Source organism: Lepisosteus platostomus, chromosome 5 (assembly GCF_059453375.1).
Source record: "Lepisosteus platostomus isolate fLepPlt1 chromosome 5, fLepPlt1.hap1, whole genome shotgun sequence".
Taxonomy (NCBI): domain Eukaryota; kingdom Metazoa; phylum Chordata; class Actinopteri; order Semionotiformes; family Lepisosteidae; genus Lepisosteus; species Lepisosteus platostomus.
Window position 1 is genome coordinate 24,478,134 of NC_142615.1, and position 24,545 is coordinate 24,502,678.

Below are 24,545 nucleotides of genomic sequence, written 5' to 3' on the forward strand. Positions count from 1 at the left end.
TTAGATACAGGCTCACTGTGTGTTCCTCTGGCTGGGACAGTAGATCACACTGTATTATAATTATTGAGAGGCTGACTCACTGTTTCCCAGGCTGGGACAGGAGATCATACACTGTATTATTATTGAGAGACAGGCTCACTGTCTGTTCCTCTGGCTGGGGCAGGGAATCACACACTGTATTATTAGTATTATTAAGAGACAGGCTCGCTGTCTGCTCCTCAGGCTGGGACAGGATATCACACACTGTTGTAGTGTTCTCTCACGAGGCACCAGTTCTGTAGGGGTTTGGGCATTTACTGGGACAATTATTTTTGTGGCAGTAAATCACAAAATTGATTATTTTAATGGTCTTAGAATCCAACCATGCGACATAACTCAAACAACGCACACACAGGTACTAATACACGAGGATACATTTGTTAATATATAGAATATGCATGCAAACCTAACAGATCTTATCGTAAGGCTTAACAGAATACAAAAGATATAAATTCATTCAGTTACAAAGAGTTACACATATCAAGAGGACATAAGTATATCATTCATTTAGACCGTTTCGTAATTGAACTTGTTTACAACGTCTACATGAGATACTCAAAACAAGAACATAACCCTTAGGAATTAAATTGATATCAACTGGTTGGGAGCAGTAATCCAATAAGGTTGAATACTCACTGCCGGTGGGGCCCTCTTCTCACCGTTTCCGTAGTGCAGCGGTTATCACGTTTGCCTCACACGCGAAAAATCCCCGGTTCGAAACTGGACGGGAACAGCCTCTTTTTGTACGCTCCTGTACTTCACAGAGGTCTTGAGCGACCGGTCACATGTTCCTTTCCTTCTGAGTGACGTTCCTGCAACACTCTCCCGCTACTCTTGGTGCGCTCATGCCACAACACAGGAAGGCTGGAGCAGGTGGCTGTGGGATTTGCGCACCGCCGAAATAGCTCAGCTGGGAGAGCGTTAGACTGAAGATCTAAAGGTCCCTGGTTTGATCCCAGGTTTCGGCATTTTGTTTCATCGCGCCCTTTGTTCCTCTCTCCAGCGCCCCCTGCCTAAAGTGACGCGTCCCTTTCTCAGCCCGAAATGCAAGCGAGACACCAGCAGCGGTCCCTGCAGGTTTCCGTAGTGTAGAGGCTATCACGTTCACCTAACACGCGAAAGGTCCCCGGTTCGAGACCGGGCGGAAACCGCCTCGTTTTGCACGCTCCCGTACATCACAGAGATATTGAGCGACCGGTCATTTGTTCCCAATGTATTTCCGGTGCCTTCGTGCACTCTTGTACCAAACGCACGTTCCTTCTGTACGCGGAGCCGATCATTTGCAATTGAGCTGTGCAGACAGACCAGGACGAGCTCTGTCGGCTCAAAAGCAGCGCAGGACCTGCAAGAACAACAGAAAGATTAGCATCCAGCGGGGGCTTCTTAGTGAGCCCAAGATCTCATCAAAAATCGGCTAAAGCAACAGAGCTGGGCGCATTGTTCCATTCTCCGACCACTCTCGGTGTAAACAAGTCCCTCCTGGTCTCTGCTTGAATTGCACTTTCCTGCGTTTGCTTTGGTGTAACTGGCTTCCCCTGCATGGGCGATTGTGAAGAAGATCCTTAGTAAGTCATTGAAGAAAACCGAGAAGAGGTCGGAGTGGCCTCTGTTGTTCATCAATGATCCAGTCAGGCAGTACTCCTGTGTAAAGTGCCGTTCGTTCACATCGATTGGCTTTTTTTTGCCTTCATTCGTGCAAGTAGTAAAAGCAGACACCCCTTTAGGGAGCCCGTCAGCACCCGGAGTTTTCCCCTTCTGTAAGCTCTCCATAGCCTCTCAGCTCTTCTACTGTCAAATCCCCCTCAAGTACTTCCCTATCTTCTTCACTCAAAAGGTTTTCTAGCTCTGAGGTAAAAAAATGAATTTCTTCATCCTTTACCTCTGTAGAGCTGTACAGTCTGAAGTAGAAGTGTCATGCCCTCTGCAGCCAGTGGGCGGTATTCTCTGTCCTGTCCCTAGTTTCTGGTCTGCTGTCCTTCCTGTCCCTCTCTTTCCCTTAGGCTATATATTTCCGGGTCTTGCGCTCTGTCCTCGCTCAGCACTGACTTTCGGATGTCCTGAGACCCGCCTAGCACCAGGGCACCCCACGTCCGCTCCCTGAGGGCACAGGTTTCTATACGGCATTCCTGAACTCTTTGCACTAATGAGCCCGGGCCTTTTTCCCGTCTCGCCGCTACGCATATGGGTCTTTTTCCGCCCTCCTGCTCCCCACGGTTAGTCCCCTTGGACGTCCGTGACAAGAAGGCCTCGATGCAGGAGAGGATAGCACTCAGCTCTGTACTCTCTCTTCCCTCCTCATCAACTACACTTTCCATGACAGACTTGGAGCCTACCACTTTCCTGAAAAAGAAGCGAGTACACTTCTCATTTTCTTCCAAGAACTGCACTCTGCTTCTTAACAGCACTCCTCGACTGCTTTCTTCGGCTATGCTCCGGATGTCCTTTTTTAAAAGGGTGATATCCTCGAGCACATCGAAGCCACTGTGCAGCATTGTGTAGAGACGCTGCAGCTGCCTCTGTTTCCTGGCTAGCACTCCTCTCCGTCTGGCAGCAGCCTTCCTTCCCTCAGCCATGAAAAAGACCTTTGTCCTCACCTTCACCTCCTCCCACCACTCTCCTACTGACCCGTACAGACACTGCAAGGACAGCCACTGTGATAGTTTCTCCTTGTAGCAGGATACTACCCCCTCGTTCTCTAGCAGCTTTGTGTTGAGTTTCCAGAGGCCTGGGCCAAAGACAGTCCCGCCCTGGAGTTCCACTCTACACCCTAAAGCCTGATGATCTGAGAAGAAGACAGGCTGAAGAGTGACCCCAACAACTTTCACTCTCTCTGAGACAAAGCAATAGTCAATTCTGGAGCTGCTATTCCTCCCTGACCGTGTATATCCTGCTGTTGTGGGATATATACATCTATATGTGTCTGAGAGTTTAAAGTCTTGAACTAAGTTTTGCAGGGCCAGTGAGCTGGAATCCAATTTTATCGGAGAGCTAGACTGCCTGTCTGTGTGCTCTAAGATACAATTAAAATCCCCTCCCACTATCACGTCAGTGCTACATAACAATAGGGAAGAGAGTGCTTTGAGTAGCTCCACCCTTCCTCCCACGTCAGTAGGACAATACACATTGATTAGACGCAGGTTAACGGTCCCCCATTCGACATCCACACACAGCAACCTGCCATCTATGACCCTCTGAATACTTTTCAATTTGAATGCCCATCCTTTGAAAAGAATGGCCACGCCAGAGGTTCTGTTGTTATTGTCCCCTGACCAATCAGAAGGCCCTTTATCCCACCTATCTTCAAAGCTTTTATACCTCTCTTGATAGGCTAAAGCACACTCCTGCAACATCAACACATCTCCCTCTCTCTGCTGGAGGTGATCAAAGACAGACTGGCATTTAACTCTGTCATTGATACCTCTGGTGTTAAGAGAAATGATGTTTAGAGCCATATTACATAAGAAAGTGGAACCAGTCTTTACAAAACACATTTCTCTTCTGTCTCACCTGTTACCTTCTTCTTTTTCTTTTTCTTCTTACCAATTTCCTGCCAGCCATCCTCTGAATGAGCCTTCATCAGGGTGGCAGCAGTAAAAGCGTTCACGGAGTCCATTTCAAGGAAGGGGGTAGAGGGAGGGGTGGAGGGGTTCCAGCTGTCCCCATCACCATGCTCTCCTTCCTCCTCGCTCGGGGAGAAAACAGAGTCATTTTCCTTTTCCTCAAGTCCAGCTCCTGGGGGAAAGGGGTGCAGCCGATGCACCAGTCTCCTCTTCCCCCTCACCCACCAGCTGCTGCAGATCCTCCGTGATGGACTGGATGGAGGAGAGGAGGGCATCTGTAGGACTTGCAGAGTCTGAGAAAAGCAGCTCCGCTGAATCCTGGGTATCCTCGCTGGACCCGCTCCACCGGGGGGCCCCACACTGGCCCTTGTTCTGAGGAGCAGGAGTGAGGGAGGGGTCCTCGCTGTTCTCGGGGGTTTTCAAACCCTCGTGCTTGTCTGGTGCAGTCTGCAGTTGTGGGGGCGTAGTGGATTTCTCTTCCACTGGCCCCGGAGCCTCAGCAGGACAGATCCTGGCTGGAGGCTGAGAGTCTTTGTCCAACAAGGGTTCTTTGTTTGACTTGTTGTTTGCTTTGGCTTTTCGGGCCGGTTTGGCTGAAACAAGCACTGCCTCATCCTTTCTCATTTTGAGTTTATTGGCGTAGGCGTGAGGGCAGTTCTTAAAAACGTGTCCTTCCGAGCCACATAAATTGCACTTTGGCAGCATTGAACAGTCAGAGGCTAAATGTCCCTTGTATTAGTATCTGTCCGTGACATCACGCCGCTCTTTGTGACAAAGGCGAGACGCCTAGCCAGGCATAGTGACGTGGCGCGTGTTGCCGTGGTTACCATACTTATGATTTGTAAACAAATGGAAAATGCATTTCAACTGTTACTCAAACACATTTATCAACTTGGAATATAATTATCTAGCTCTAGGATTAAATTCCTAAATAATAGGAAAGGGTCAAGAATGGGAAAAGAATCAGTACTCACCAATCGGTGAAGTTAATCGTTAATTCTACAGTTCTTTAGTTGAAATAATAGGTTGTCGATAGATAAGTGATCAATAACTCTCCGCAGTGCGCTCCGCGCGCCTCCCGCGGTCTCGCTCTCTGATCCCGGCGCTCTGGCTGGTGTCTCTGACGTCACAGTGCTCTTTCTAAAATATATAACATCTCCAAAAAAAAAACACACCAGGCTTTGAAGAGAGGGGATTCATAACAGCTGGAGAAGGTGTAATATTTGTGTGCGTCAGCAGTGAAACTGCATGTTGATTGATGGAGGGCTGAGCGGGGAATAACGGTTGCTCAGGGTCACAGGCCATAGTGAATTTAGGAGCTAACTGGTTCGGAGTTACAGGTTAAATAATAAAGAGTTTGTTCGAGTGTCACATCTTCGTCCTGGGTTCTTAATTTTTACACTATACGTGTACGAGAAACAAGACAGTGTGTGTGTGTGCCCTGGTGATTCTGGGAGACAGATCGAACCTGGGCTAAAAGAGAGGGGACTTAGCCCTCTTCCATTTGCTACTTCAAAGTTGTACAACCCATTTGTATCTGCTAGGCGGCGCAGTCGTCGTGCATAAAGAACGCTTTGAAAAGCGTCAAAAGCAAGTCATTCCGAGTTGGTCGTTTGTGTTTTCGAAATGCTGAATTGCTGAAATGATCTCTCGGCTCCTCGGTTGTCATTTCTGCTCCGTAAAGGAATCACAGCACGCGTCGGCTTCCAGCACGGTGGGTCGGGACACGATGCCGGGGGTCAGAGAGAGCGATGTCTTCCTCGTTAGTATAGGACCTGTCACCTGTCCCCACCTGTCACGCGGGAGACTGGGGTGCATCAGGACGCGCCTTGAAGTGAAAGCAGGATGCGCTGTGACATGCACTGTACAGATCCCGCCACACTAAGAGGTGGGTCCAGTGGGTCTGTTCGATCACAGCGCTAGGCGAATCCCCAATCCCCTTTTGTGCGTGACGACAAAAGAAGTCTGTTTCCACCCGGTTTTGAACCAGGGACCTTTCACGTGTGAGGCAAACGTGATAAACACTACACTACGGAAACGGTGGTAAGATGTACCCAGCGGCCCAGCGCTGAACTTCGCCAATGCGATTCAGCTGCTTCCAGTGCCTTTATTGGAGTGCGCTGATGGACCGTGCTCTCTCTCCAGAGACCGGCAAGCCTGTCATGGACGGAGCAGGAAAGGCGGCGCCACATTCTACAGCCCTCTCCACGCAATCGACGAAATCGGGCTACTGAAGTGGAGAAAATCGCCTCTCCAGAAAGTGCAAATATCATCTTGGAGAGTATAAATCCTATTGCCGAAGGTCAGCCCTGTCTACCAGAGTAACCCTCCCACCTCCTGCAGCGATGATCAGCTTGTCTCACACGCGAGAAGTTTCGGCTGGAAACAAGCGCCCCCTCTTCTCGCACGTTCGAGTGGTTTTAATGCGGCTCCTTCGTACACGGTGCTGATCTTTTGGAAAGCAGGAGGCAAAACTGACACGTTCTCATACCGGGAGTCAAACCCGGGCCGCCTGGGTGAAAACAAGGAACCCTAAGTGCTAGACCATATGGCAGCGAACAACCACGCTGTTCCCGGCATCATGCAAGCAAACTACATAAATATGAGAAAACACGCAAGAGAGTTGTCACTCAGAGTGTCGAAGGTTCGATGTATACTGGGGCTCAGTTGAAATGCAACGTCAGGACTTTTCCGAATTATGTCACACAAAGAGAGCACAGCCTTTTCCGCCCTGCCACGTGTGTTTCGGTAACTCGCCGTGATCGTAAAGTGGGCAGTACTTTGTGTTGTGGCCACAACATCCCCGGTTCGAATCCTGGTCACGGCAGAATAGGGGCGTCTGCTTTTACTACTTGCACGAATGAAGGCAAAAAAAAGCCGATCGATGTGAACGAACGGCGCTTTGCAGAGGAGTACTGCCTGAGGGGATCGTTGATGAACGACAGAGGCCACTCCGACCTCTTCTCGGTTTTCTTCAATGACTTACTAAGGATCTTCTTCACATTCGCCCATGCAGGGGAAGCCAGTTACACCAAAGCAAATGCAGGAAAGTGCATTTCAAGCAGAGACCAGGAGGCACTTGTTTACACCGAGAGTGGTCGGAGAATGGAACGATGCGCCCAGCCCTGTTGCTGGAGCCGATTCTTGATGAGATCTTGGGCTCACTAAGAAGCCCCCGCTGGATGCTAATCTTTCTGTTGTTCTTGCAGGTCCTGGTACAAGAGTGCATGAAGGCACCAGAAATACACTGGGAACAAATGACCGGTCGCTCAAGACCTCTGTGAACCCAAAAAGAGGCTGTTTCCACCTGGTTCTGAACCAGGGACCTTTCACATGTTATGCAAACATGATAGACGCTACACTACGGAAACCTGCACACACCCCTTCTGGTGTCTCGCTTGCGTTTCGGGCTGAGAAAGCTTTCCAAAAAGGGTCAACTATATTGACCAGCCACAGCAAGGTTGTATAAGGTTAGGGGGCCTGTCTGGTGTGTAAAACACTTGATTTCAGCAGTTTGGCTGTTGTATTAGAAATGCTATTGAGCCATGAAGTCAACCCACCTATCCCAGTGTATTACCTGTATTGTTATCTTCAGAAAATCATAAAAAAATAAAGGTTCCACAACCCAAAACAAAGCTGGGAAAAGTCAGAGGACCTGCTTAGTGTGCAAAACACTTACTTTCAGCATTGTGGGTGCTTTGGTTTAAATGCTATTGGTTTGTGAACAGAATACCCCTATCCCAGTGCATTGTGCCACATTAAATAAAAGCACAAGAAAAAGAGATTCAGAACACAAAGCTGTGTCAGTGTTCTGTGTAAAAAGTCGGTATGAACATCATGGGAGCTGTTTTTAATAAGCCGCTGAGTAAAGAATATTTTAATCTTGCTGCTGTCAGTAGTATTGTGAATATAGTTGACCCTTACCTGAATGAAAACAGTACGTAAAGGAAGGGTTTCAGAAATCAAACAAAGCTTTATTCCCGGGCTTACAGTCTGGGTAATTGGAGACTGCGCTGTTCTGCTTCCTATGGTCATATACGGGTTTTTCGCATGAAGCCGTATTGAACAGTATTTCTCGCGTTGTGAACGTGTGCACACAGCGGTCCCCCGGGTTCCAGTTCGTGCGTGATTACGCATCGATGAAAAACCGGAGGTTTAAAAAAAGATAATTAGCTCACTGATAGTTTGATGTAAAGGCTGTGGAAATATCCACAAGGCGTGGTCTTTAAAATGCATTTGGTTTGAAGGCATTCTGTGCTTCCATTGCGGAGATATGGACAAAAGAATATTCATGCTTGGTAAAAAAATATCATAAAAACGAAAAAGTAAAGGCTGAGAAAGCATTCACAATGTATTTTATACACAAAGGAAGTATTCTCACAACTCTAAGAGGTTTCGTGTAAATGCTACAGGCGTGCCAACATCTTTTTCGAACTTCAAGCTGTTTATCCCGGTTGGCTCTTCTCTCTTGCAGGGTGATGGCAAACTTCTTGAGAGAGGGAGTCTCCTACGAAAGGCTGCTCTTTGTCAAGAGTGGAGACAACAGGAACAGACTTCAAACCGACATTAATTACTGAGAGCAGGCGAAAATGTCTTTGGAAAAGAGGAAATGACTGCTGACCGTAAACAGAGCTCACGCTCAGCTCCGGACAAGTGCTCCTCGTTAGTATAGTGCTGAGTACCCCTGCTTGTTGCGCGGGTGACCGGGGTACGTTTCTGTGACAGGGCGCTGGTTTAATTTTTTTTAATTGTTGAATCATATTTAAATGTTAAACAACTGAACAGCACCTACCTGGAGACCAGGATGGCCGAGTGGTTAAGGCGTTGGACTTAAGATCTAATGGACAAATGTCCACGTGGGTTCAATCCCCACTCCTGGTAGTGTTGTAATAAGTTTTAAGTGACAGAACACTTTGATGATTTACACTCTATTTAAATATGAATTTACTAAATTTCAGTTCAGTTCTCTTCACTCCCACTCCCTGGCATAACTGAACTCTCACTATCGCATACTGAAGGCTTTACATGCATTAGCTGTGATACAGCTCCCAATAAAGCCGGAATCAAACAGTTTGTTCTGTTTCTCATGGTGATCCTCTTCTCGATCCAAATGAAATGTTTAATATGATGCATCGAGAAAAAAAAGGAGTGAATTTCCGCCTGTAATGATTGATGCCCCATCAAACATTTTGTAACATCCCCGGAAGATTATACAGTAGAATCCTGGTTTGTGGCTTAAATTCAAGGTAAACAAGACTAAGGAAACGAGTTGGAAACTTGATGTCGAACTGGAATTTAAGTACCCGGAATATTTCACTACGTAGGGCAATATGTGCCAGAGAGGAGCACTTTAAATCCCTTCGATAGCTCAGTTGGTAGCGCGGCTGACTGTATTAGAAACAGTTAGGAATCCTTAAGTAGCTGTTTCGACTCCAGCTCGAAGAAAGGTGCTTTTGTGAACTTTAATCAAATAGTTAAAATAGCGAATCTTTTTCACTCAGACGTTGATCAAAAGCTCAATAAACGATGAAGCAGTGGCTCTTGTTCCGAATTCAGCTAACATCTGGTTGTCTTGTTTTGGCCGAGATCTGATCTTTGAATTAAGGGACTACGCTGTCTGATTTGTAATTCAAAAGTAGATACAAATGTCACTGTTTTCAAAGGATAGGTACTTAATTGGCTTTATGATTTGGTATTGATTTTGTATCATTATATTATTACGTTTGTGCTTTCTGTGTTTTTTATCGTATTGTGAACTTATTTTTTAAACAAATGCTAACAAAGGCAAACACATCACAAATCTGTTTATATCAGCGGTGAATTGTACATTTTTATTAAGTACAATCTACTGTATTTTTAGAAAAAAATGGCATACTGTGCACGATATGTTGCAGAAACACAACATGATATTTTCATAATTATTATTTTAATCATTTAACAAGTATGAGGTCCCGGATCCAAATCTTCAGTTTTGATTTTTTTAAAAGTGATATCTTCTCTTTCTCTCGTGGAAATCACAAGATGTGAGCAAATGTTTTTTGTTCTTTTTTTTTCACGTTGCGATCCAAAGAGCCTCAGACGCACAGTCTGACAGTAACCAAACCAGAATGGATTCTGCTGGGAGCCGGACTGAGCTCATTCTCACTCCCTGTGCTGAAAACAGAATTATCTCTTCCCCAAACATCGTCTACAGCTGCTAGATATTGCTCTGCGTCCTACTGCTCCAGCAATTCCTTTGACCAAAGACAGATCACTTGTGCGCTTTTAAACTTCTTGCCACTACAGGCTCTTTGATGACTCATGCTGACTGTCCTGTGAATCCAAAAGAAAATGTTAAAGCTGATACATTTTCTATTGTAATTTGCATCTAACTACAACATCCCTGGAAAAGAGATTTTATTCGTTGCGTGCAATCGCTATCTTTTACTTTACGTATGGTAGTGGAAATAGTTTTAAAAATGTTTTCTAAAGAAGATTGTATTGCCAGGACCTGCCTTTAGCGCTCAGTAGCGATGACGCTGTTGATATAGATGGAGAAGAAATGTAAGATGAATTGATGATCTAAGCTAAAATATCCCTAACACGCCTCCTGTAACAGTGTTTGTATTCATAGCAAGTAATATTTTTTTTCAAACCCGAACGTTGCTTTTGCATTAAGTGTTATGTAACCATTAGCGGTTTTGGTAGCTTCTGAAGAGCGCACTTTTCCAAACTGAAGCCTATAAGAACATTATTCAAGATGCACCATGGCCCAGAACGTGTATCGGGACAAGGATTAACATCAATTGAAAGTACTCCCAAATAAAAGACTTGACGGAACAATTGAAAGAGTAGGCAAGTATTAAAAAAACACCATAACTTTTCGGCTTCCAATCTCTTTCCAGGTTCAGGCTTTGTAAAATGACATGATTAGTGGAGTCATGCTGCGGTTGTGAGTTCAAGCCTCACCTGGAGCAGCCCGGTTTTCTGTCTTGACAGGTAAACAGTGTTTTGTGTTATTTGCTAAATGGAGAGAGGATTCTGTGTTAATTGTGCTCCTCCTGGGAGAGGTCAAGATGAGAAGTTCACGAGGCTGGTGGTAAATATCCTGTCCAGGAATATCGGGGCTGTAGGAAGTCAGATCTATAGATGTAGTAAACACATCAGTGGAGACGGTGTGTCTGCTCTCTGTGAGAGAGCCGGGCGGAAAGAATAATCTGTGGTCTGGGAAGAAGAGACCCTCGTTGGAAGAGCGGCGCTCCACACAGGAGAGAATGAAAAAAAATCTTTTTCAGGGACGCTGATTGTTCTCTTTGGGGGAATTAAAAGCACTTGTGGCGAGCGACCTCGTGGCGCAACGGTAGCGTGTCTGACTACAGAACAGAAGGTTGCATGTTCAAATCACGTCAAGGTCAGCTGATGAGTTTGCAGGTGCTGCTGGTGCTGAACCTGGAAATTACACCACGCAGTCGGGTTTTAGCTGTACACCACATAGGTAATCGAACAAAGTAACAGTGCAGTACAGAACACCCAGTCAGGAGCTTATTCAGTGAATCATCATGAACATGACAAGAGAAAAGGCATACTACACATCCGTGAAACATCACGTCCGGCTTTAGAGACAGTGACATCAGAGAATGGAAGTTTCAGACTGCTTTTTTTGTTACAGGTTCAAGCAAACCTGAAAGTTAGGGAGTGTTTGGTCACTTTTGTATGAAAAAGTGTCTGAAGCCTGTAATTATAATTTGTCCTTTTTTAATTGTGGTTGAAATCCACTCCCATGTACCAAGACCTTACAGTATATTCATGTTTGCTTAAATGACTAACGCTATTGGACATTAGCTGGTGTTTTTTGTAACGATTTGCTATTTCATGCAGGAAAGAAAGGAAACCAGACCCAACGTTTGCTTTCAGGTGCGGTCTATTTACATAACGGACATCTATTTCTGAGGAGCCTGATTTAAATCACACAACCCCGGTAGAAGTCGAATCGACAATCTAATAAACCGAAATCAGACGCGTTATCCATTAAACCACTAGTCCGTCACATAAATGAATTGCACCATGGTGAGTTCAGCGCCACTACTAGTAATACCCCACCCCCATCTTAAATTTCTACGTGAGAAACATGTTTTACAAATTTTTATCAGTTTTTAAAAATCATCACTTTTAAGCAGACAAAGCCTTTATGTGTCGCTCTGAATTTCTAATTGATTTATAATTTAAAGAAAATAGCGTTTTGTTCCACAATGGCGTGAAATTATCACGTCTTTCACTCTACGTCTCTCTAGTAGTAAAGCAGACCTTGCTAGGTGAGCATTTGCTCCGGTAAATTAGGTCACTTTTCATGTTAACTCACTTCTTCTAAACACAACATTTCCTGGTGCACGTTTTCTCCATGAAAAAAGACATTTTCCCTTACATGATTACTCGTTTTTTTTTTTTCATCAAAGAGTACAGAAAGAAGAAAGAAAGAAAGAAAGGAAAAGTGTCGAACTCTGTCGCCCGTGGGAGATGTCAAGCGCATTGGACATGAAAAGTGCCCGATAAAAGCCATTTCTGTACGTTTCTCTTAGTGTCGGGGCCCAAATGTAAAGGAGGCAACATGCTCAGCCAGCCGACTCAGCTTACTGAACGCAGGTGTCTCCGAGCGGTGTGTCCAAGGGGCAGTAAAAGAGGAGAATTCTGCCGGCGCCGTGGCTTAGTTGGTTAAAGCACCTGTCTAGTTAACGGGAAATCCTGGCTCCAAATCCCAGCAGTCCATCGCCTGTGTTGCACTAGACACCCTGTAGATAATCAAAAGCATATTAAGCTCCCTGGTAATGAAATTGGCGGATAAAAGCCATTTCACATCCTTTCTCAACTTGCTCAGTGAGCAGGCTCACTGCACACCGAACGAAGATATAACAGAGCAGTGTGTCCAACTGGCTGAAAAAGGGCAGTGCTTTGCCGGCGCTGTGGCTTAGTTGGTTAAAATGTCAATCTAGTAAACAGGAAATCCTGGGTTCAAATCCCAGCAGTGCCTTACTTCCTGTCTTCACCCTCAGTTTATTGTTACAGACAATATGCTTCTGCATTATGTTTAAATGAAGTTTTCATTTCGCTTTTGACACAACTTGTTTTTCAAGAAATCCACACATTGCGAAAGATAAAATGCTCATCTTTCTTATCAGTGCAAAAGAATTACTGCCAGCTGCAAGAAAATGACAATGACAAAAATCTGTGAATGTAGAAAAAATACAAAAAATGTCAGTTTCTATGGCACACTCAGTCAGGGTGTCCTTCAGTTAAACACAACGTTGGTAGATCAAACGCACCCAGAGACACACTTCGAATTAATCCGATCTAAACATTACCTTCTCTAAATGTGATTGAGTTTCTTTCCACGTCCTTAGACATCTTGATGTTTGCAGAGATTTTCAACTTTTGACACCAGTCAAACTACAAGTAAATAGTGGAGTACCTAAGTCAATATCATTTATATGTGAATATAAATGTAAACATCAATATTTCTGCTGTCTCCTGAGAAACACAAGTATAGAGTCAAAACACAATAAATAATGCTAAAAAGTTATTCAGTTAACACCCAGATGTGACAAAACACATTTAATACTTACATCCCCTTTAAATATGTATTTCCTTAATATCAGTTCTCTTCCCTCCCCAGGATACCTGCAAATTCACTATAGCATATTAAAAGCTGTGTGTAAGTCTTACATGTGTTCTGAGTAGTATAAAGCGACACCTTTCGTCAAACTTTTGACAGGTACCACGCCCCCTTTTCCAGCCAATGGGAGTCAGCGGTGGTTGGCTGTCCCACCCCCTTGCCAGCCAATGGCGTGTTGTTATTTGTGCATGTCCCGCCCCCTCAGGAGCCAATGGTGTGTTGTTAAGGGTCGGAACTCCCGCCTTCCCCCCCGGCCAGTCGGTCCGGAGCCTCAGGGTCCCAAAGCCCAAAGACGGCGCATCCCTCGCTTTAGGTGTGTGAAAGTGTGTATTGGTTTGGAAGGGGACCATGTCTGCAGCGGGGTTGAGTGCGCTCTATTATAAACCTAGGGAATCGGGTAGTTACAGCGGCATGGAGAGTCTGGTGTGAGCTGCGAGATCCCGGGGTGTGAGCGGCGCCAGCCGCGGCCGGGTGGCCGAGTGGTTGTCCGGCCAGGCTGCTTATACGCTGCACAAGCCGTGTCTCAAAAGCAGCAGGGTTGTAAGCACACACACACTGACTGCGTAAAGTCTCACGGAAAGAACTCACAGGACAAACACCATGTGAAATGTGAACCGATTTATTTCAACAGTAGGTGTTTCAAACACTGAAACAACGCAGCACACACGCGTTACCGGCTCCTGTTTGCATTCAACAATTAAATGTTGGTGCGGAAAATTAGTTCGGTACATGTAACCACCACCCCAACATTGCTGAGAAACTTTGAGGCATCTGAAAAAGCATTCATAACCCCCTTCCGCTCCCCATGTCTAAAGCCATGCGAACCACACTGGGCGATCCGATCTAGCAGAGCAAAAACATTTGCCTGCGTAATCAGCGGGATGGTGTTACCACAGGTTCTGTGCAAAACACACTGTATTTTGGAATACACACTGTAGGCTTCCCCTACACCCCAGGCTTCCATTTCTGATCTGAAAAAATCAGATCTGCAATAATTTCACTCAAGTTCTTGACATACACATCTATCTCTTTAACAAATTTAAGGATATTAGCATTCGACTCTTTGTTTTGCATATCAAGCTTTGTAGAGAGAAGTGTGTAAAGCACTCTTAGTAAGCATTCAGACGTATACATTCGAAATTCTTCACTCTTCGGACGATGGCACACCCGGGTCTGTAAAACAGAGTGAAATCTGTATTCACATTTTACATAGATCTTTTTTTCTGCGTCTGTAAAAATAAGAATAGTGTTTCTTTTGCAACGCATCAAAAGTCACATCTACTAATTTTTCATCCAGCTGTTCAAGTATGGTGTGTACATGCTCGTATGGGGAGCGGTCCTCAATTATATTTTTCAGCAACTGTTTTATGCACCGCTCAGTGTCATTTCTAATGGTGTACGAACCCAGACACCTGGCGGTGTACAGAACAGTCGATAAAATTCAGGCTAAACTATGAGACTTATAAATTTCTAAAGCGGCAAACATCACATCTTCAAACCCATCTGTGTAGCCGACAGACAGGCATGTGTGACCCCGCTGCCCAGGATGGTCAATCAAACAGGCCGGGCAGTCATCAACCAGGACCCTCTTTAAACAGTGTTTGAAGATGCAATAAACTACTGCTTTCACAATCTGGGGCATAACATCGGGCTCATTAGAGATAATTTGAGATGTTTTGGAGACATGCGGTGTGTGTGTGTGGGGGGGGGGGGTTAGTTAAAGTGGCTTATGTACATCGAACACACAGAGCCCGTTAAAATCCAACACACGTTAACCACGGCCTGTGAGTTCAAGGTTGGCCCATATTTTCTGGATGGTTATGCTGTAATTGACAGAGTGCCGACAGCCTTTGAGTTCAACGGTTGCTTTTTTCACGGTTGTAGCGTTTGTTATTGTGAAAACGATTTTAATCCGCTGACAAACACTACTTTTGGCTGGTTGTACAGAAAGACGATGGTTAAAATTAATTTTCTCAAAATGAGAGGTTTTAACGTGCGTGTTTTGTGGGAGCATGAGTTCAGAGACACGCTTGTTGAAAATGGAGACTTGGGTAAATTTCTAACAGCTGCGCAGTTACCAGAGCCTCTGCAACCGCGCGATTCGCTTTTTCGGGGAGAACAAATGCTATTTATTTGCATTACACAGCGCAGCCCGGTGAAAAAATTCATTACTATGATTTAACCAGTCTGTATCCGTTTGTGAACAAAACTAAAAAATACCCACTGGGGCATCCCCGAATAATATATAACAACTTTGGAGATTTTAAACGGTATTTCGGTTTAGCGAAGGTGAAAGTTTACCCACCCAGACGTTTGTACTTTCCAGTTCTTCCAACCAAAATTGACAAAAAACTGTTTTTCACGCTGTGTCGTACGTGTGCTGAAACAAAACAGACCACCCCCTGTGAGCACGGTGATGAAGATCGCGCCTTGACTGGTGTCTGGTGCACCCCCGAATTACAGAAGGCCTTAGACCTGGGGTATAGAGTGTGTAAAATTTACTAAATTTGGCATTTCGAAAAGGCCTCACACGATCTTTTTACCGACTACATCAAACTGCATCTGAAAGGGAAGCAGGAAGCTTCGGGGTTTCCAGAGTGGTGTACAGATGTCTAGAAACAACAAAGATATATCTGCGAATATTATGAAAAAGAGGGTGTCCGGCTGGACCCCGGCAACATTAAAAAGAATCCGGCCAAAAGACAGCTTTCAAAAATTGCCTTGAACAGTTTGTGGGGCAAGTATGGGCAAAGAGACAATTTACCACAGACCACCATTGTGAGAAACCCCGATGAATTGTTCAGGTACTTATTTACGCCATATCATGAGGTGTCAGCCTGCGAGTTTATCGATGAAAATACAGCCTGTGTTACGTGGAAACACACTAAACACCACTATACGGGCCATTCAAACACTAACATTTTCATCGCTAGCTTTACAACCGCCTATGCCCGCTTGGAGTTATACAATCTGCTAAATGCTTTGCAAGGCCGTTGTCTCTACCATGACACAGATTCCGTTATCTTTGTGAGCCGGGAGGGTGAGTGGAATCCGGAACTGGGCGACTACTTGGGTGTGTTGACCAGCGAAATCGATGCTGGTCAACACATCACCGAGTTTGTGTCAACAGGACCCAAGTCGTACGGGTACAAACTGTCTGGAGGGAAAGCCTGTTTAAAGGTAAAAGGCATTACGCTCAATGTGAACAATTGTGAAAAAGTTAACTTTGAGAGTCTGCGGGACTTGGTTTTTGACTATGGCGTTAACCCTTATGCAGAGTGCCGGGAATTTAAACACATTTCTATTCAACAGCCGATGATCGTGCGTGTTAAAAAGGATTGGCGCATTGAGACCCGGACCTTAAAGAAAACCCAGAAGGTGGTGTACGACAAGCGGGTGCTGCAAGAAAATTTGACATCGTTGCCCTACGGATATTAACACGATGGATGTCAGGTTAAAACACCCTTTTTCGTGCATTTTGTCCGGACCCTCGAATTGCGGTAAAAGTTATTTTATAAAACAGCTCTTGGAGAGCGGTGATACCGTTATGACTCGTAAACCCGAAAACATAGTCTGGTGTTACAGCTGCTGGCAACCTCTATACGACGAGTTGCTTGTGAAATTTCCATACATTCAGTTTATAGAAGGACTACCGACGTCGTTTTCCGACGACCAGCTACTGCCGCCGGGTAGAGTAAATTTGATTATAGTGGATGATTTGATGGAGTCTGCGTGTGAAAATAATGAGATAGAAAAAGCTTTTACCAAATACGTACACCACCGAAACCTCAGCATCATGTATATCGTCCAAAATGTGTTTTGTCAAGGCCGGAAAAGTAGAACCATCGCGTTAAATACAAAGTACATGGTGCTGTTTAAAAACCCTAGAGATAAACTACAGATTACAACCCTGTCCCGGCAGATGTACCCCGGTAAAGCCAAATTTTTTTTTGGAAGCGTTCGATGACGCTACTAAAAAACCTTTCGGTTACTTGTTGGTGGATTTAAATGCTGACACCCCAGATGACTATCGCTTGCGAACAGGTCTTTTCCCCCCAGATGTAGCCACGGCTTATGTGTTTAAAAAATCTAAAAGTCGGTGATCTCACAACCACCGACTCAGTCGAAAAAACACGTTCGGGGCGTCGTCATGTCTTCACGCGTTCGGAGAAACCTGACTCTCTTAAATTTTCTGGTAAAAGCCACCCCCAAACAGCGGAAAGCTATTCTCTGCGGGGCTACAAATGATCTTGTACAGGCCATAGCTGAAATCGCCTTGAATACCTTGAAAGGGAACATACCGTTATCTGCTAAGCAGTTTGGGACCCTGAAGAGAAAGCGTAAGCTTATAAAGACTTTGAGTCGAAAGGGTCTTTCTCTTAAAAGAAAGAGACTCTTGGTGAACCAGTCCGGTGGTTTTATCGGGGCCCTGTTGAGTATTGCAGTACCACTGATTACGGGGCTTCTACAACTTCGATAATGGAGCACGCTGAAAAAATGTACCTGGTACCTCAGAAACAGCTCGATCGACTCCGAGAGCGGTCTGGGTTCGAAAGCGATGTAAGATAAATAACCGCCCGTCGCCTGGATGATGAAATGCGTGACATTCTGCAGAACTCGCATCTGGCCGAATATGAAAAAGTGAAATTGTACATCCAGGTGTTGCAACGGTATTTGACATTAGTACGCCAGGAGACTTCCGAAAAGGGGACATTAACCGTTGTACTACCGGAAAATGCACCCACCGAACTATCACGTACGTTCGCGCAACCGCCGTCATCGAGCGAGGCTGACTTTGAGTATATTTTGGACAGCGTGTCTCAGAGGTTCCGGAGAAATGCCGAGATATTGTTAAAGACCATGGCCCGCAATGAACCACTAATAGCCTGGAATGAAAAGGGGGAATTTGTGTACAAGGGGGCACCCGTTGAGGGCTCTCACATGATTGATCTTGTCAGGGCTCTCACGCAGCAGCAAGCAGTTGCTGGCGGTAAGAAGCCAAAAGGTTGGGATGTGTTCATGGAGGCTATGGCTGAAATCAACGTGCCGGGCACCTTGCTAGCCAACGCTGGTAACCGAGAGCTACTTGAAAAATTCAAGGCTGCCCCGCCGGGGTGTGCCGCGTCGGCCAAAACTTTAAAACAACCGGTAGAGTTGTCGACGGTCGACCCGGTCTCTAAGATAACCGCTGAAAGGAGACGATCATTAATACCTAGACCCACATGGCTGTCTTTGTAACATTTTTTTCTCTGGGTCTGTGTGTTTGTGTTAAATGACTTGAAATGTATATTAAAAAGCGTGCGCAATATGTTTAAAAATGGTTTGTCTGTAACATGTATTAAAAAAAGCTTGAGCGCTGTAACAGCGAATGTATAATAAAAATATTGTGTTGATTTTCATCCATGTTTTGTGTTCTTTTTAAATAATAACCACACAGACGTCGAAATGGTTCGACCGTCTTGAAAAAGGCTTGGGGTGAAAATCCGTAGGAGTCGAAAAATTCTGCGCCCTCGTCGTCGGGTAAGTAAATAGCCAGCCAGTGTTCACCGGGGCGGTCGTGTGGGTGAGTATTAACTATTAAACTCAGAGGGCGCCGCGCCAGTCTCTCGCTCGGTAGGGCATCACTGGGGAACACGCCTAGAAAACTGTCTCGGGTATAGCGGTCTCGGGTTAGAATGTCTTCCAGCTGTTTGGTGTTCATCTTTATGTGCAGGTTGTGTGGTCTCCAAGTGCTTTTTAGCTGAAGTCGTAAATGACTTGACGTCTCATATCCAGCTCTATCACGTTGTCGAACAGCGCGTACACAACCATGTTAACTGTAGTGGGTAGCGGGAGCGCGAAGCATATTTCAGCTCTCAGATTACCCGTTTTGATAAGTGAATAATGTCCTGTGCACTCGTCGTCGGGGCTGAGGTTGAAAGCGAACAATGTGTAACCGCGCGCGTACTCCTCGCGGTCCACCAGAACTGGTTTGTCTTTCAGACGCTTCCCGGCTGTTTCCACCAGATTAAAATATTCACGGACGCAATGTCCATTCTGGAAGTCTGGTTGAAGCGGTTTAGTGGGGATTTGTTCCCCGTCCGCGTAGAGAGCCAGAAAGTTAACGTTGTAGTGTTTAAAATTGAAGGGGTTTTGGGTAAAACTGCCGCTGAATGCCGCGTTGTCCACAAACCCCAAAATGACCACTTTGGGTAACTGCCCGAGAAAGAGGTTTTCTTGGTTACACACACGGCTCCCTGCTGGCAGGCTGAAGACTTTCATCTGTACGCGGTCTATGGGGTATTTAGCGTTGGCCGTCAGGAGTGCTTCGGCGTGTCCCAGTCTGACCCCGGGTGACACTCTGACTCTTTTCACAAAAAAGATGCAGAGAGTACGCTCAGTTTGTGTTCTCCGGCGTTGTTCATTAAGCAGAAAGCATCTCTGTTTCGCGTGAGTTTTATTTTCAGGTCTACGCCATTCAGAAGTAGTTTGTCCTGAAAAAACAGGTCAGCGTGAATGTGACCCAGGAGCTCCAGTTTTCGGCTTTGCGCCGTGTATGATGCTCTTTTTCGGAACCCCTGATTGGGACCATCCAAAAGTGTGGACTCGTGTTCCCCGGCTGTGTCTTTGTAAAAGAGACCTGTTGAATACTGCGTCTTCAGCGTCTCTTCACTGTAGTTCAGGACCGACTCTATAAAGGCTCTGTAAGAATAGCAGTTGTTGCTCTGGCTGATCAATCGGTCTCCTACGGTGATGTCAACCTGGCTGAAGATGGCAGCGATGGGGTAGTTCACCAGGCTCACACGGGCTGCCGCATCAATGTCCCGACCGTCTGCTTCCGTTATTTTACAGGTCAAATAGAGCAGCGTGTTGTTTAAATCTAAATAATCTTCACCGTTGCCTGCGACGTAGAACTCCAGAGGTGCGTTTTCCGTGAGGGCCGTGAGGGGTGGAACTTCTATGTAAAAGCTTTTCTCGACGCTTGTTTGGGTAGGTGCTAATTGAAATATGTCCAGCTCCGACTTGGCGCATTCTGCAGACCCGCCGTGAACAAAAGCCATGTTTAAAATATGTCTCGTTTCGTGTCGCGTTGATTGCGGTGTGTCACGCTCTTCTTGGTCGACCTGAAGCTTCTATGAGTTGCCTGTCTGCGCTTAGCCGTTCTTTTATCAGGTTTCGGCGGCCCCCGACGGTGGGATGATGACGTCTGTCTTTTTCTACTGACACCCCTGCGGATGTATGCTAGACCCGAACCTTCCTGCTGATGTGCAGCCACCTTAGACATGACCGCGCTTGTAACGTTGCCGACCACGTCTTTGGCGATGTTTTTAGCTGCCGATGCCATGTGCGGCTTAGCTATTTCAAACCCGCGTTTCAGAAAAGGCACGGCTTTTCTAAATAGCGCTCTGAAAATACCCCCGATACCAGCGCCAGCGTTGTTTGTAGTAGTGCGTATACAGAGAAGGATCCCCTAGCTCTTGATGACCGTCATCCTTTTAGATGTTTGACGCTTTCACAGGTCTGAAATGCAGCTTGACGATGACCTTTCCAAATGCAAATGACACGTGTTCGTTTTGATCCGTCTTTATTTCAATAGTGATGTTGTTAAAATGGTCGATGCTCACCGGCACGTAATGGGGTTTGTCGTACAATACTGTGACGAATTCACCATCCACGCCTCTGAAGGGCACACAACGCAAAAGCGGTGCGTAGACGTCGCCTACTAACTGGTGTTCTATGATATCGGTGTATATATACATGGTGTTAAATCCGCCAGTCATATCGACGGGGTGCGGTGATTTTACACCCGCTACACCCGAATTGAAACCCAACATCCGCGCTAGGCGATTACGCAGCTGCATAACAAACCGTTTATCACTAACAATCCTTACCGACCGGCTAATGGGGTTGTATTTAAGACTTACAGCCGATAACTTGGATTTTTCAGCAGCCCGTTTCATTTCATGCAAGAGCTGCTCGATGTTGCCGTAGTACCCTCTCGGTAAGGTACAGGTCCAGATAGTCTTGAGCTCCTCGCTGATGAACAGAAAAACTTCGTCTTCATCAAAAGTGTTTAGTGTATTCGGATAGTGTAGTTCGACCAGGCCCACTTCCCAGCCCCCGTCCAGGTCAATCGCCTTTGCCAGATGCTCTGTGAAGCAGGCGTTAGTGTTCTTTGGAAACATCTTTGAGGATGAATTACTGGCCAGCGTCAGATAGAAACCATTGGGGTTCATTTTTCACCACCTCTATATGTCTCGGACCTCAGAAGCCTTCACCCAACTATTGAATTTATCGCTCCAGCCACGCCACTTTACCAAAAGCTGTTTGCTTTTGCCACGACCCCTGGTTGCTAAAATCGTTTGGATGCGGTAGACGTTCTCAACATCCGGGTTTATCTTCTGTAGCTCTTCGGCATAGAAGGAACCCTTAATATTGTCGCCTGCGTAGTCCTGCAGTTTGTAATAGGGTCTCAGAGCCGCGGACCGCTCTTTGACAATGAAAATTTCATCTGTGAAGGTCTGTTCATATCCCTTCTCAAACACTCCCTTTATTTTGGACACCCGCACGCGATCACCCACATTAAATGAAAACTTTGAGTGTTTTCTCTTAAAGTGCGCGTCATAGACCGTTCTCCACACCTCAAGGGAGTTGTCGGGCGTAACAGAAGCCGGGGTTCGTTTAATAGTCGTGTGGTAACTATGGTTATAAGCGTAAATAAGATCTGAAAGGACGTCGATATAACGAAAGGTGTTTTTGTGTGTCGGGTACCTCCACATTTTTGTTTTAATAGTTCTGTTAAACCTCTCGACCACACTAGCCTTCACATCGCTGGCCGTATTGAAATGTTCAATATTCTCACGTTTGAGAAAATTTTGGAAGGTCCTGTTAAGAAATTCTTTACCCTCGTCCGTTTGTAGCTTTTTAGGAGCACGCCCCTCTTGCAGTATATTTCGGAAAGCGCCTGTCACGGCCCCACCAGTCTTGGTTTTCAGCGGCACGGCCCAAGCGTATTTAGACAGCATGTCTATACACATTAAGATGTAACAGAAACCGTCGTTGAACGCGTGGTGTTCTCTCATGTCCACCAAGTCGGCCTGCCACTGCCAGTCCATTTCGGACACCAGCGTCCTGTTTCTCTTAAAACGTACGCGCGCCGGCTTGTGCAGCGTATAAGCAGCCTGGCCGGACAGCCACTCGACCACCCGGCCACGGCTGGCGCCGCGCACACCCCGGGATCTCGCGGCCCGCAACAGACCCCCTGCGCCGCCGTAACTGCCCAATTTCCTAGGGTTATAATAGAGCGCACTCAACCCCGCGGCAGACATGCTCCCCATTCCGAACCAATACACACTCGCACACACCCAGGGATGCGCCGGCTGGGGGCTTTGGGACCCCGAGGCGCCGGGGCGACCGGCCGGTGGGGGTTCCGAACCACACCATTGGCTCCTGAGGGGGCGGGACATGCACAAATAACAACACGCCATTGGATGGCTGGGGGGCGGGACAACCAAACACCGTGGACGACCATTGGATGGAAAAGGGGGCGTGGTACCTGTCAAAAGTTTGACGAAAGGTGTCGCTTTATACTACTAACACGCAAGAGAGTTGTCACTCAGAGTGTCGAAGGGTCGATGTATACTGGGGCTCAGTTGAAATGCAACGTCAGGACTTTTCCGAATTATGTCACACGAAGAGAGCACAGCCCTTTCCGCCCTGCCGCGTGTGTCTCGGTAACTCGCTGTGATCGTATAGTGGTCAGTACTTTGCGTTGTGGCCGCAACAACCCCGGTTCGAATCCGGGTCACGGCAGAATAGGGGCGTCTGCTTTTACTACTCGCACGAATGAAGGCAAAAAAAAAGCCAATCGATGTGAACGAACGGCGCTTTACAGAGGAGTACTGCCTGACTGGATCGTTGATGAACGACAGAGGCCACTCCGACCTCTTCTCGGTTTTCTTTAATGACTTACTAAGGATCTTCTTCACATTCGCCCATGCAGGGGAGGCCAGTTACACCAAAGCAAACGCAGGAAAGTGCATTTCAAGCAGAGACCAGGAGGGACTTGTTTACACCGAGAGTGGGCGGAGAATGGAACAATGCGCCCAGCCCTGTTGCTGGAGCCGATTCTTGATGAGCTCTTGGGCTCACTAAGAGGCCCCCGCTGGATGCTAATCTTTCTGTTGTTCTTGCAGGTCCTGCGCTGCTTTTGAGCCGACAGAGCTCGTCCTGGTCTGTCGGCACAGCCCAATTGCAAATGATCGGCTCCGCGTACAGAAGGAAAGTGCGTTTGGTACAAGAGTTCACGAAGGCACCGGAAATACATTGGGAACAAATGTCCGGTCGCTCAAGACCTCTGTGAAGTACAGGAGCGTGCAAAACGAGGCTGTTTCCGCCCCGTCTCGAACCGGGGACCTTTCGCGTGTTAGGCGAAACACTACGGAAACCTGCAGGGATCGCTGCTGGTGTCTCGCTTGTGTTTCGGGCTGAGAAAGGGACGCGTCACTTTAGGCAGGTGGCGCTGGAGAGAGGAACAAAGGGCGCGATGAAACAAAATGCCGAAACCCGGGATCGAACCAGGGACCTTTAGATCTTCAGTCTAACGCTCTCCCAACTGAGCTATTTCGGCGGTGCGCAAAGCCCACAGCCACCTGCTCCAGCCTTCCTGTGTTGTGGCATGAGCGCACCAAGAGTAGCGGGAGAGTGTTGCAGGAACGTCACTCAGAAGGAAAGCCACCCAGCTGCGCCCTCTGAGCTCTGTCCAGCGCATCTTCCTCGCATGGACTCCTGCCTGCGACGGGCAGGAAACAATTAGCAAGAACAGAACGACACCCCATGGGTGTCTCATGACCGCACCTTAGGTTGTGACACGTGCAGGTGTGAGGGGTTGCCGGGCTACTTTGGAGCAGAGCTTGGGCGGAGGGGGGGCGGGAAAGCAGACAAAAAGGTGACACCTCAAGGTCTGCACGATCACAGCTCTCCGCCGCCCCAGGCTTTCGCTCGATAAGCTACTGGACACACCCGCCCCTCCTCACACAGACCGTGTAAAAGCCCCCGAGTGGGAGGGCTCTCTCTTCCTCCCAGGAGCTCTTGGACACGACGCACAGACAGGGCGCGGGGAGCCGCCGCCTGCAAACACGGCTCCAGGCGGGACTCCACTCCGCAGGAGCCGCAGAGCAGAGGAGATGAGGGCAGCTTAGCTCCTGTGCAGAGACCTGAGCTGTTGTTGCTGTGGATGCTGTCTTTTCTGCACTCGGGGTAGGAGTGAATGTTGAGTTGCCCTTAGAAATGAAGCAGAGCACTTCAACGGCACGGGTGTG

At 46.8% G+C, this 24,545-nt stretch overlaps 4 non-coding genes across 4 annotated transcripts; 3 read left to right on the plus strand and 1 right to left on the minus strand.

Annotated features, from left to right (window-relative positions):
* Positions 1–934: 934 nt before the first annotated feature.
* Positions 935–1,007, plus strand: trnaf-gaa (transfer RNA phenylalanine (anticodon GAA)). The gene has a single exon. It is a non-coding gene; the product is annotated as a tRNA-Phe (tRNA).
* A 7,390-nt stretch (positions 1,008–8,397) lies between these two features.
* On the plus strand, positions 8,398–8,480 carry trnal-uaa (transfer RNA leucine (anticodon UAA)). Its single transcript has one exon. It is a non-coding gene; the product is annotated as a tRNA-Leu (tRNA).
* A 14,485-nt stretch (positions 8,481–22,965) lies between these two features.
* On the plus strand, positions 22,966–23,037 carry trnah-gug (transfer RNA histidin (anticodon GUG)). The gene has a single exon. It is a non-coding gene; the product is annotated as a tRNA-His (tRNA).
* Positions 23,038–23,781: 744 nt separating this feature from the next.
* Positions 23,782–23,854, minus strand: trnaf-gaa (transfer RNA phenylalanine (anticodon GAA)). The gene has a single exon. It is a non-coding gene; the product is annotated as a tRNA-Phe (tRNA).
* Between the last annotated feature and the right edge of the window lie 691 nt (positions 23,855–24,545).